The sequence below is a fragment of the Hippopotamus amphibius genome, chromosome 9 (assembly GCF_030028045.1).
Source record: "Hippopotamus amphibius kiboko isolate mHipAmp2 chromosome 9, mHipAmp2.hap2, whole genome shotgun sequence".
Classification (NCBI taxonomy): domain Eukaryota; kingdom Metazoa; phylum Chordata; class Mammalia; order Artiodactyla; family Hippopotamidae; genus Hippopotamus; species Hippopotamus amphibius.
In genome coordinates, this window is record NC_080194.1 from 6,352,197 (window position 1) to 6,362,814 (window position 10,618).

Here is a 10,618-nt window from a genome sequence, read left to right on the forward strand (position 1 = left end):
CACAAACACATATCCAGGGAAATTTTGAAAACTAGGATCAAATATAATAAAGAGCAAGAGTACAATCAGACAGACTGAAGATTCCCAAAACAAAATCAGACAATTATAATCAGAACTAAGATAAAGACCAAACCTAATAATAAAAACCAAAGCAGTGCGTCATCTGGAGAATAAAGCAAGGAAACAGGGCCGAGCGATAATATTGATTGTAAGTATATTAAGATAAAATAAACTAAAAAAGGATAGAAGATGGCAACAGAAGAGCATAGTGTGACTGGAAATATAAAAAGAAAGAGAAAAACATAGAAATGTATAAAAGAGCAGAAAAGAAGGTAGGAGAGATACAGTCAGCACTACAAAAAACTTAGCTAGAAATAGAAACATAAAATGGCTAAAAATAAAAATAGAATAAAAAATAGAATAAAAAATGTTATAAAATGTGTAGATCCCTTAGGACTAAGATCATAATTAATAAAATAAAATTTAAAAAAAACAAAAAAACAAAAAAAGATAAACTAGAACTGACCCCAGAATGGACCAGATCAATAGAATTAATAATAATATTTCTGTTTCCTTGGGGTCTCAGCTGTAAGTGTCCTACCTGCCTTTTTGTGTTACTCTGCGACCAGCAGATCTTCATTTATTGTTTGTCTGTAAGCACTGGTGTGTGGGGAGAGAGATAGTACAATAGTAGCTCCTTCCCCTGGGAGTGAGTGAGCAGTGTTGCCCTGCCTGGGTCACAGCGGCTCAGTCGGCCATGGTGGTGCCTGTTGTAGAGGGATGCTAGTGGCTCAGGCTGAGAGAGTGACTACAACTGCAGCTCTTCCCCCCACTGCAACTCCGCCAGGGCACCCTGCCTGGGTCTCGGCGGCTCAGGCGGCCATGGCGGTGCCTGTTGCAGAGGGATGCCAGTGGCTCAGGTGTAAACAGAATGTCTGCAGAGCTGGGCCACTCTGCAGACTTTTGGCTCTCGGCTGCAGGCATCCTAGGCCAGCCCCACCCAGGGGCCTTTGTTATCCCTGAGTGCATTAGCCAGGCCCAGAGGGTTCCTTCCTTTGTCCGTCTCAGGCACTGACAGAGAGGCTACACCTGCAGCTCCTCCCCCCTGCTTGTGAGTCAGCAGTATCGAGCCACCACCACAGCCACCCAGCTTTCCACGGTAGGCATTCTCCACTGTGGATTTCTTCCCTCCTGTCCTCTCAGTCCATCTCCCCACTGCCAACAATGTTTCTCACCCTGAACCAGTTCTCTGGTTCCCATGTTCCAGCTCCCAGACCCCCTATTCAGCTGTGAACTGACGTCTCAGTCCGGACACGCTGAGCAGTGGTGCAGACCCTCCGTGTGTTTCTCACTCTTTCCTGTCTGCCACAGCTCAGCCACTTCACCCTCTTTGAGCAGTCCCAAATGCCTCCCTTCTGACCCAGGGAAATTCCCCATTGGAAAAGGGGTTTCCCCATCAGATAAGGGACGTTTCCCTGAATTCGGCAATTTCCCCTCTGTTTCAGATCTCCCTGCCCCAGGGTGTGGGACCCATCCCTTTCCTTTCTTCTCTTCCTCTTTCTCCTTTTTTTCCCCCCTCTGTCCTACCCAGTTATGTCGGGATCTTTGCAGTCCTTTCTGGTGTCTGAGGTCGTTTGCCAGTGTTCAGCTTGTTCTCTATGGGAATTATTGTGTCTTTTGGTGTATTCCTGATACATCTGTGGAGAGGGATGCATTCCACGTCCTTCTACTTCACCGCCACCTTTCTTCTCCATTTATTGTTTTAATAAGGAAAGTAATAAATGACTTTCGCTATGAAAATTAATTATGAAATCATTTGAATTGTCTTGGGATATCAAGGGTTTGTATTAGTTGTGTTTATTAAATTACAGATGAAAGGTAGGATTTTTCATACTAAGAATTCTTTAATAGGATGAGATGGGAAATGTGATCATAGTTATTTATTTTACCACATGCAAATCTTTGGTTTTCAATGATGAAGGGCCAGTATTTCCAAATCGATTAAAAAAAAAAAAATCTCGTGACTTTAATTACTTTCAAGTGTGTAGAAGTATGTATGATTTGAAAAATATACTCATTTCTAGTGATCATCCATGCTTTTGGAAATATAGCCCCCCACACCCTCGAAAAAGGGGAAAAAGAGAGTTAAATAGGAAGGTATCAAAGAAATCCCTACTTGCACATCTCTTCCTTGCAGACAATTATTACATATAATCTAAGAGGCTGAGGCCTTACTTCCTAGTTGTATGTCCTTGAACAAGTTGCTTCATCTTCCTGTGCCTTGTTTCCCCATTGACAGAAAGGGAATATCAATAATAGTACTGACCTCATAATTTTGTTGTGAAGAATCAGTGAGTTACTATGGTAAAGCATATAGAGTAGTGCCTGGTGCAAAGTAAGCACACAATAAACATTATCACTACTGTTACTGTCATTTGCTAATGCACAAAACACTGCTTTATCCAAGCAACTTACATAAGTTAGGAATAGATGATCTCTGATTTGGGCACCAATGTTTCATGATCCTATAGAGAGCCTTTAAGACTCCCTAGTTATCTCTTAATGAAAATACAGGTCAAATCAAACCAAAACACATATGCCTGTTATGTCTTAATGAAACTGGGTTTCCTGGGACCCCTCCAATTCTCCTTGATATGTCCTCAGACTCTGAGAATGGCCTGGCTTCCTCTGTGGTGTTTTTTAAACTGGGGCTAACCTAAGACCGACAATGGTGGTAGATGAGGGAACATTCTATAGTGGTACCTCTGAAGCCTCAAGTCACCAACTCTACGTGCAATCCCAATTCAACAGAGTTTGGAAGGAGCAGAATGAAGTAAACTCTTGATTTTTTTTTCCCCTGTCAATATTTCCAGTCTAATATTGTAGGCAGAATATTAAGCCACGGCATGTGATGGTTCTGCTAGGCAACAGTACCACGGCAATGAATAGAAACTCCTGCAGGCCATGAAAAATGTAGCTTATAAAAATGAAAAAAAAATTTTGCTGTACCCTTATATTGAAACACACATTCACCGCAAACCATGCTGTGAAGATTTCTTGAGTATTAGTTGAAGGTAGTCTTCTGATTTAGATTTCTGTAAACTGGCTTTGGTGCCCTTCTTTCTCTTTCCCTGGCCCTTATCCACTTGACTTTCTTCCCAATGACCCGCTCTCTGGCTTTCTTTAGATAACTTGAAAATATTGAGTGTACAGATGCCAAAGGTGAAAGGGATCTTCAGCCCCACTGAACTCCAAATAGCAATTCTCCTTTCTCAGTCGCAGAGGAATGTTTGTAATCTTGTTGGAAGTATTTCTGCTGTACTGTATAAAGTCTCCAGAAAAGAATAATCAACAAAGCTTCTCATTAACTACATTTTAATGGGCTTCCTTAAAAAGTCAGCTTACCCCAGTCTCAAAGTGAAAATAAAAACAAATTTTTTGACTTAGTAAATGAAATACACTTGTAAAAGTTAAGATGTTTTTCAGTCAAAACAATATGATGAAAACAATGTAGAATCAATCATTGTATTTCACAGTTTTTAGATCCCGTAGGTTTTTTGAATAAAAAGTAAAAGGACCCTATCCTTACAAAATAGACATATACACAAAATAAAATCTATAAAAATTTTTGAAAATGATTTCAAGAGATGTATTTGATGAAGCCTATTCAGATGTATCATATCAAAATTTTATAACTCTCAGATTAAAACTTCTGCATTGACTCAGATTATTGCCAGACCACTGCAATCAGTGCACGACAAGACCCTACGGGGTGACAGGTGTGCCAACATCATAATCCCTTTCTATCTTCAAGGCAGAGAGGTAAGGTCGAGGGTAAAACCGTGGGGTTTTTTTCCTCTCATTGTGAGCAAGCATGACAATTTTCCCCACCAAGTCATAGAAATCTTATATTCTACATGGTTTTTAATATGAAGTGGGCTGAACACAGTGCTAAAGAACAAATTGTTCATTTATTCTTTAAGTGGGTGTTTATGGAATACCTCCTATTAACTACAAACCAGTGTGTTAGATATGGAAGGGGTAATAAAGGTGACAAAAGTTGATTCTCTGACCTTGAGGCAGTCATAACTACAAGGGGAGATAGATACCCAAATAATGACATATGCTACCATAGGCCATATGTGAATACCTACTGGAACACAGAGGAGAGTCAGCCTAGTTTTATTTGGAATGAAAAGCAGGGTGAGGATGCTGAAATTTGTGGGGTAAGTGGAGTTCACCAAAATGAGTATATACCATCGTATCATTTTGCCAATAAATAATTTTCTGTTACAACATTTTTAATGGTTGCATGCTATGTCACAATGTGGCTATAATACAAACAATTTAATTGAGCCCTTATTTTTTGCCATCGAGTTAGTCCCATTTTTTGGCAACTGTGAACAGCATTGAGACAAAGGTTTGTATAGTGAAATCATAGTACATGCCTGTGATTCTCTTCTTAGAATACAGCCGAAACATGAAATTACTGGCTCAAAGGACCATCAATTTTTTTAAAGCTTAAGTAAATTTTCTCAAGCTAAAATTATGAAAGAGTAGGGCTTTGGGGCCAAACTTGAGTTCAAACTATAAACATTCCTTTTGTTGGTTATTGACCTTGGGCAATTTGTCTAAGTTTCATTACTCTTAGTTTCTGCTTTTTTAAAAAAAGATCGTAATACGTATCTTGAAGTGCTGCTTTAAAAATGGTGGTAGAGTTTAATAAATACTTGAATCTCCCTTTTATTTTTGACAATAGGTACCAGATAGTTGCTAAACCCTAGCAATAAAATTCAAATGTTCTAAATATTTTAGATTAGTGACATTAATTTCTAATAGGAAATGTGCACTATTTAAATAACTGTGTGGTCTAGTTGCACTCAGTTCATTGCATGGCCTCCATTTCAAAAATTCTGACTCACTGTCCAAATAACTTTAAAATTGCTGAACTCTGGTGTGAAATTTGCTCCTAAAATATAGGAAAGCTCCAGAATTGGATAAAGAGACAGAAATCTGGGATCAAATCCATATTCTTCCACCTATTTCCTGTGTCACTGAGTCTGTCAGACCCTCGGTATTATCATCTGAAAAAGGAACATAAGGTCACATTTTCTTTCTGCTTCGACAAATGAGTAATATAAATAACAAGATAGATAGATGATAGATGGATCTCTAAATTGGTATTCTGGTATGACCCATTATTTATATTGGTTTTTAAATCTATCATGAAACTTTTTACTTACTGAAAAAAAGAATAGGCATCATACAAACTGTACACTTCTCTCATGCTTGTCAGTGTATTATGAGTTTTTCATATTATATTGATGTGGGGCATTGACTTGAAGGATATGGATTTATTTTTGAACTCTTGTCAGCACGCCATAATTAACATTGCCCAGAAGAGAAATGCTATTTTGCCTCCTGCATCATCGACACAACTGTCAGCAAATAAGGAAGCCATCGTCTTTGCCATTATTATTGCTAATGTAAGAAGCAGAAAAGAACAGCTGGATTTTCACACACGGGCTGTTTGAAGCACTGGCGTTTAGCGAAATCTGTTTTCAATTTCTACCTACCTCTTTTTGCTTTAAGAATGTATTTAAAGGGAAAAGTATCATTTTTATCCCAATGACTATTTTTAAATTCCTAATTTGGAATATTTATAGATCTCAAAGTTGTTTGTCTCAATGTTGCTTTTCCTCCTTGACATAAAAATGCAAAGTTAATGCTGATTGCATAGTATCTATTTTACTTATCTACTTTTACTACTCTATTTTCTCTGTGTTCTAAATTGCCTGTAATGTTTCGGTTTCTCTCTGTTCCCCAATTTGGCTTAAGTTTATAATGGCAATGGGTAGAAATAATCTTTTAAAATGAAGAATTGGAAGGGCTAAGTCTTGCTGCAATAAAAGGGCAATGCTATAGCTCAGACATTTGCTCTTTAAAAAGGCAAAAAATCTGTAGCCTGTATAGTTACAGTGTGCCAAAATTAGATAGTCTATATGGTAATTTTGTTAAATCAGCTTCTTTTTTTGTATTGCATACATGGTGGGATCGTGAAATAGTGCATCCACTTTGTAAAGCAGTTTGGCAGTTCCTCAAAATGTTAAACATAGAGTTACCGTGTGATCCAGAAATTCTGCCCGTAGGTGTATATCTAAGAGAACTAAATATATTTCTCCACAAAATTTTGTACATGAATGCTCATAGCAGCATGATTCATAACAGTCCAAAAGTGGAAACCACTCGAATGTCTGTCAACTGATGAATGGATAAATGAAATCTGCTACATCACAAAATGAAAAATTATTTGGCCACTAAAAAGTAATGAAGTACTGATACATGCTATAACATGGGTGAATTGTGAAAACATTATGGGCAATGAGAAAAGATAAGTACAAATGGCCACATATTATATTATTCCATTTATGTGAAATGTCCAAAACTGACATTATATATATACAGCAACAAAAGATAGATTGCTAGTTTCCAAGGGTGGGAGGCAAAGAAGACTGAAGAGTGATCGCTAATGGGTATGGGAATTTTTTTGAAGTGATGATGTGTTCTAAAATTAGTTACTGGTGGTCATTGCACAATCTGTGAATATGCTGAAAGCACTGGATTATATACTTTAACAGGGTGACGTTTTGGTATGTGAATTTTATCTCAGTAAAGTTCAGATAAAAAGAAATATATATTCATTAATAAAATATAGAAATTGGGAATGGTGGAAATGAATGGGGAAATCATGACTAAACAGTTTATCATCATAAGCCTTCTATGTTCAACATTCTTTATAAACATTTTCATTTTTAATGACTTTGGAATGTCTTTTAACTAAATGAAACACACTTCTTTGTTTCAAGTGTAGGTGATTGCCAACTCTTCACTAGTATAAGATTTCTGTAGTCAGCAACACACACTTGGTAAAGTGGTCAGTTTTCTAGGACCTGGACATATTACTCCAGGAAATAACTAGCAGCTGGCAGCCTGGTTATCATAGAGGTTCTTGTCTTCTCACCTGGGTCACTGCTGTCATTGTAACTCATTGCAGGAGTAGAGACCTACAATGACACAACCAACGGTAAATGAAACTTTCTTTCATACACTCCTCATTTGGAGGAAAATGTGAGTGTCCATTTTTTTCTCATTGAAAACAAACCTCGAGACTTCACGTAGCTAGATGTGGCAGGCAGGTAATTCACAGACTTGTAGACCACAAACTCTGATAGCCTAGGATGGAGAATAGGACAACAGGTTAGTTGAGAAGCTTCATGTGTCTTTTTACTAATGCAATGTTTAGTACATTTAAGGATATTATAATGAGATCAAATCAAATTTACAGCAGAATGAACAGATGAGAATAACAAATGGAGGTCAACATGTGCTCTCACAGTTCTCTGTTGCACCAGTTAGATCTACAGGGCAGAGACTTAATGCAAGTTGATGTGTAATTGCTCCAGTTTTAAAACAATGTAATTCAGTTTACATCTGGTTTCATTAGGCTGTTGAGATAGCACTTGAGTAATTCAAAGAGAAGAGAAATGGGAGGGGTAGCGAGTGTGTCTGGAAGTGTATTTTGATCCTGCACTTTATCGTTATAAAATGTACAGATCTAGTAACTAACATGTACTCTGTTATGATTTCATCAACTATAACTAAGAGCTAGCAGCTTTGCCTCTCAAAGAAGTCACGTGATCAGCCCTACTAAATGTGACACATTCACTGTGTGGTAGAGACGATTCAGAGAGTAGACTTAGACATAGAGTCATGTGACCTGGTGCTTAAACTAAATTAAATTGAGCGTGCCACACTTTGTCAGTTTTCACCTCTTCAGCCTCACAGCTGTTTATAAAAGGGAGATGTGCGTAGGGGAGCAGGTCCCAGCTGGGGATTAAGGCCCAAGTCCCTACAAGATTTTACGTAAAATAAACGAACATTATCATAGGACTTGATATGTTACCAAGTCATTTCATGGAGTAATTAACACATATCCTGTCATAATCGTATGGGAATGTTTATACTACAGAGTTCTCAGTATATAGAAACTGAGAAAGTGATTTTAACTTTTCAGTAATCAAAGTATGAAAACAAGGCCTGGGACAGGAAGTAAGAAAATCAAATCGTGTTTACGAAGCCTCTGTTCTAGCACTATTCTAGACAATTCTACAGTGTTGACACATTCAACCCTCCAGAAATCATAGGAGGTGGACTTTATTATCTCCATTTCACAGAGAAGAAAGCTGAAGATCCCAATCACAAGCCTAGGTCTTAGCAGATTTACAGTTCAGTGCAACAGGTTTTAAAGTTTACATTTTTACTTTGGACCACATATTTTAAACATAGTCATGATGTTGGAAAGATACTCAGCTTTAGCTTTTGTTATGAAAATGGAATCATCACTGTCTTGCAGACCTTGATTAATTGTTAAGTACTGTAGTCACCCTCATTTTATTTGCTGTGTGTGTTTTCAAAAAGGTTATAATTCACTCTTTGGTCAGGGCACTGGAAAAGCCCAAAACCAAAAACAATCTTGATTTGAAAAAAAAAAAAAAAATGCTGTAGAATGGGAGACAAGACTTTCTTCACACATTCACTATTGTTCCTGGTGCCACACATATTTTGGTCCTACCTTAAATTACAGTAAATAAACCAAAAGATAAAGATGAGTTGGCCTCATAGTAACTGGGGAAATGTATGGGCTCCACAGTATCCACTAGAGGATGATCGGCCAGTGAGAGCTCAGTCCTACCCGTACCCTGCAGTGGAGAAATCAATGAGCATGCTGTCAGCCTCCTTACTAGAGCACCATCCCCCGTCTTTTCTAAATACTCTTCCTTCTTAGTGTTTAACGGTGTATAAATGATAAACTATGAGGCTCTGTTTCTTTCCACAGTCTTTGAAGCTCTTTCCCTTCTGAATAAACTCCATTCTTAGGCTGGCTTCCCTAAGGGCAGAGGGATGGATGCCAACAGCTGCTGGACCTAGAACCTTTCATTCACCTTCAGGTCCTAGACGACTTTAACAGCCCACAGCTGACAACAATCATTGTGACCAAAAAGCTGGCATATTAGTCTGTTCAGGCTGCCATGACAAAATACCATAGGCTGGGAGGCTTATACAACCAAAAATTCATTTTCTCATATTCTGGAGGCTGGAAGTCAAAGTGCAAGGTCAAAGTCCAAGATCAAAGTGCCAGTGGGATTGGTTTCTGGTGAGGCCTTTCTCCTTGGCTATCAGGATGGCCACCTTATTGCTATGTCCTCACATGGCCTTTCCTCTGTGTACACATACTACTGGTATCTCTTCCTCCACAGTCCTAACACAACATTGTAAATCAACTATACTCCAAGAAAAATTAAGCAGAAACAAAATCCTACTCAGGCAAAAAAAAAAAAAAAAGACACCACTGCTATCAGATTAGGGCCTCACTCTTTTGACCTCATTTAACCTTAGTTCCCCCCTTAGAGGTATTATCTCTAAACACAGTCACATTGGGAGTTGGAGCTTCAACATAAATGAATTTTAAGGAGACACACTTCAGTCTGTAACAGAGAAGACTGCATTAATTTGCTCAGAGGAGTTATACTCTAGCTGCTGGATCTTTGTAATCACCAGAGGGATACAGAGAGGAACTTTAAAAATGCTCACGTCCAGGCCATACCCCAGAACAATTAAATGAGAATCTTCCAGGCTAGGCAAGAACATAATGAAGACTTTTTAAAAGCTCCTCAGGTAATTATAAATTTACATCTAGGATTAAAAACAGTCTAAGTTGTTTAAGACCTATTGGTCCAAGGCGTAATGCATAGAACGTAGTGAATCCTATTGGGGAAAAGGAAAGAAGAATTAATGCTGGCACTGTAAGCGTATTATAATGTGCTTACAAAGAACAGGTACTGTGTATTATACTTATTTTCACCTATACACCGTATCGCGTGATATGCCGAAAAACAAATACATTGTACCATAGTATACTTAAGGATGTAAGTACAAGATAATAGACAAAGTTCTAGAATCAGACAGGTAGGGTTCTAATTCTGATTATGTGATCTTAAATTTCCTGAGAAAAATAAGAATGATAATAATAGTATGCACCTTTGTTATGAGATTAAATGAGATTGTACATGCAAAGCTTCAAATAATCCGTCGGTATTATTATTAGCAATAAAGAAGTCCAATGCAGAAAAGCCGAAATTGTCTATTTCCATTTATCTTCCCTCTGATACACTAAGATCCTCAAGCTTTGAGATTCAGCAATGTGTCCTTGCAAAGCCTAAATTAGCTACATTTTACATATCAAAGTGGTGGAACTTGGGGCAATCAAAGGGCATATGGAAATAGCAGAAACAGGTTAAGGTCACAGTAGAAATACTGGAAAAGCTTTGAGCAAACTTCTAGCTCTTGGAGGTGATTTTTGAGCTCCGTGAGGATGATGCTAGAGCCCTAGCAGAGGATAAAGGCAGCCTTTTTAGGTCACTCCTGTTCTGTTGGAATATTAGATTTTTTGGTCATTAATTTTAAGAATCCGCAAACCCAAATTGCTGAAAAATTTCAGGAGATATCGAACAAATGTGTTTTGAGTTGAAGCTGCCCTATGTTTCTCAGCTTTTTCTAA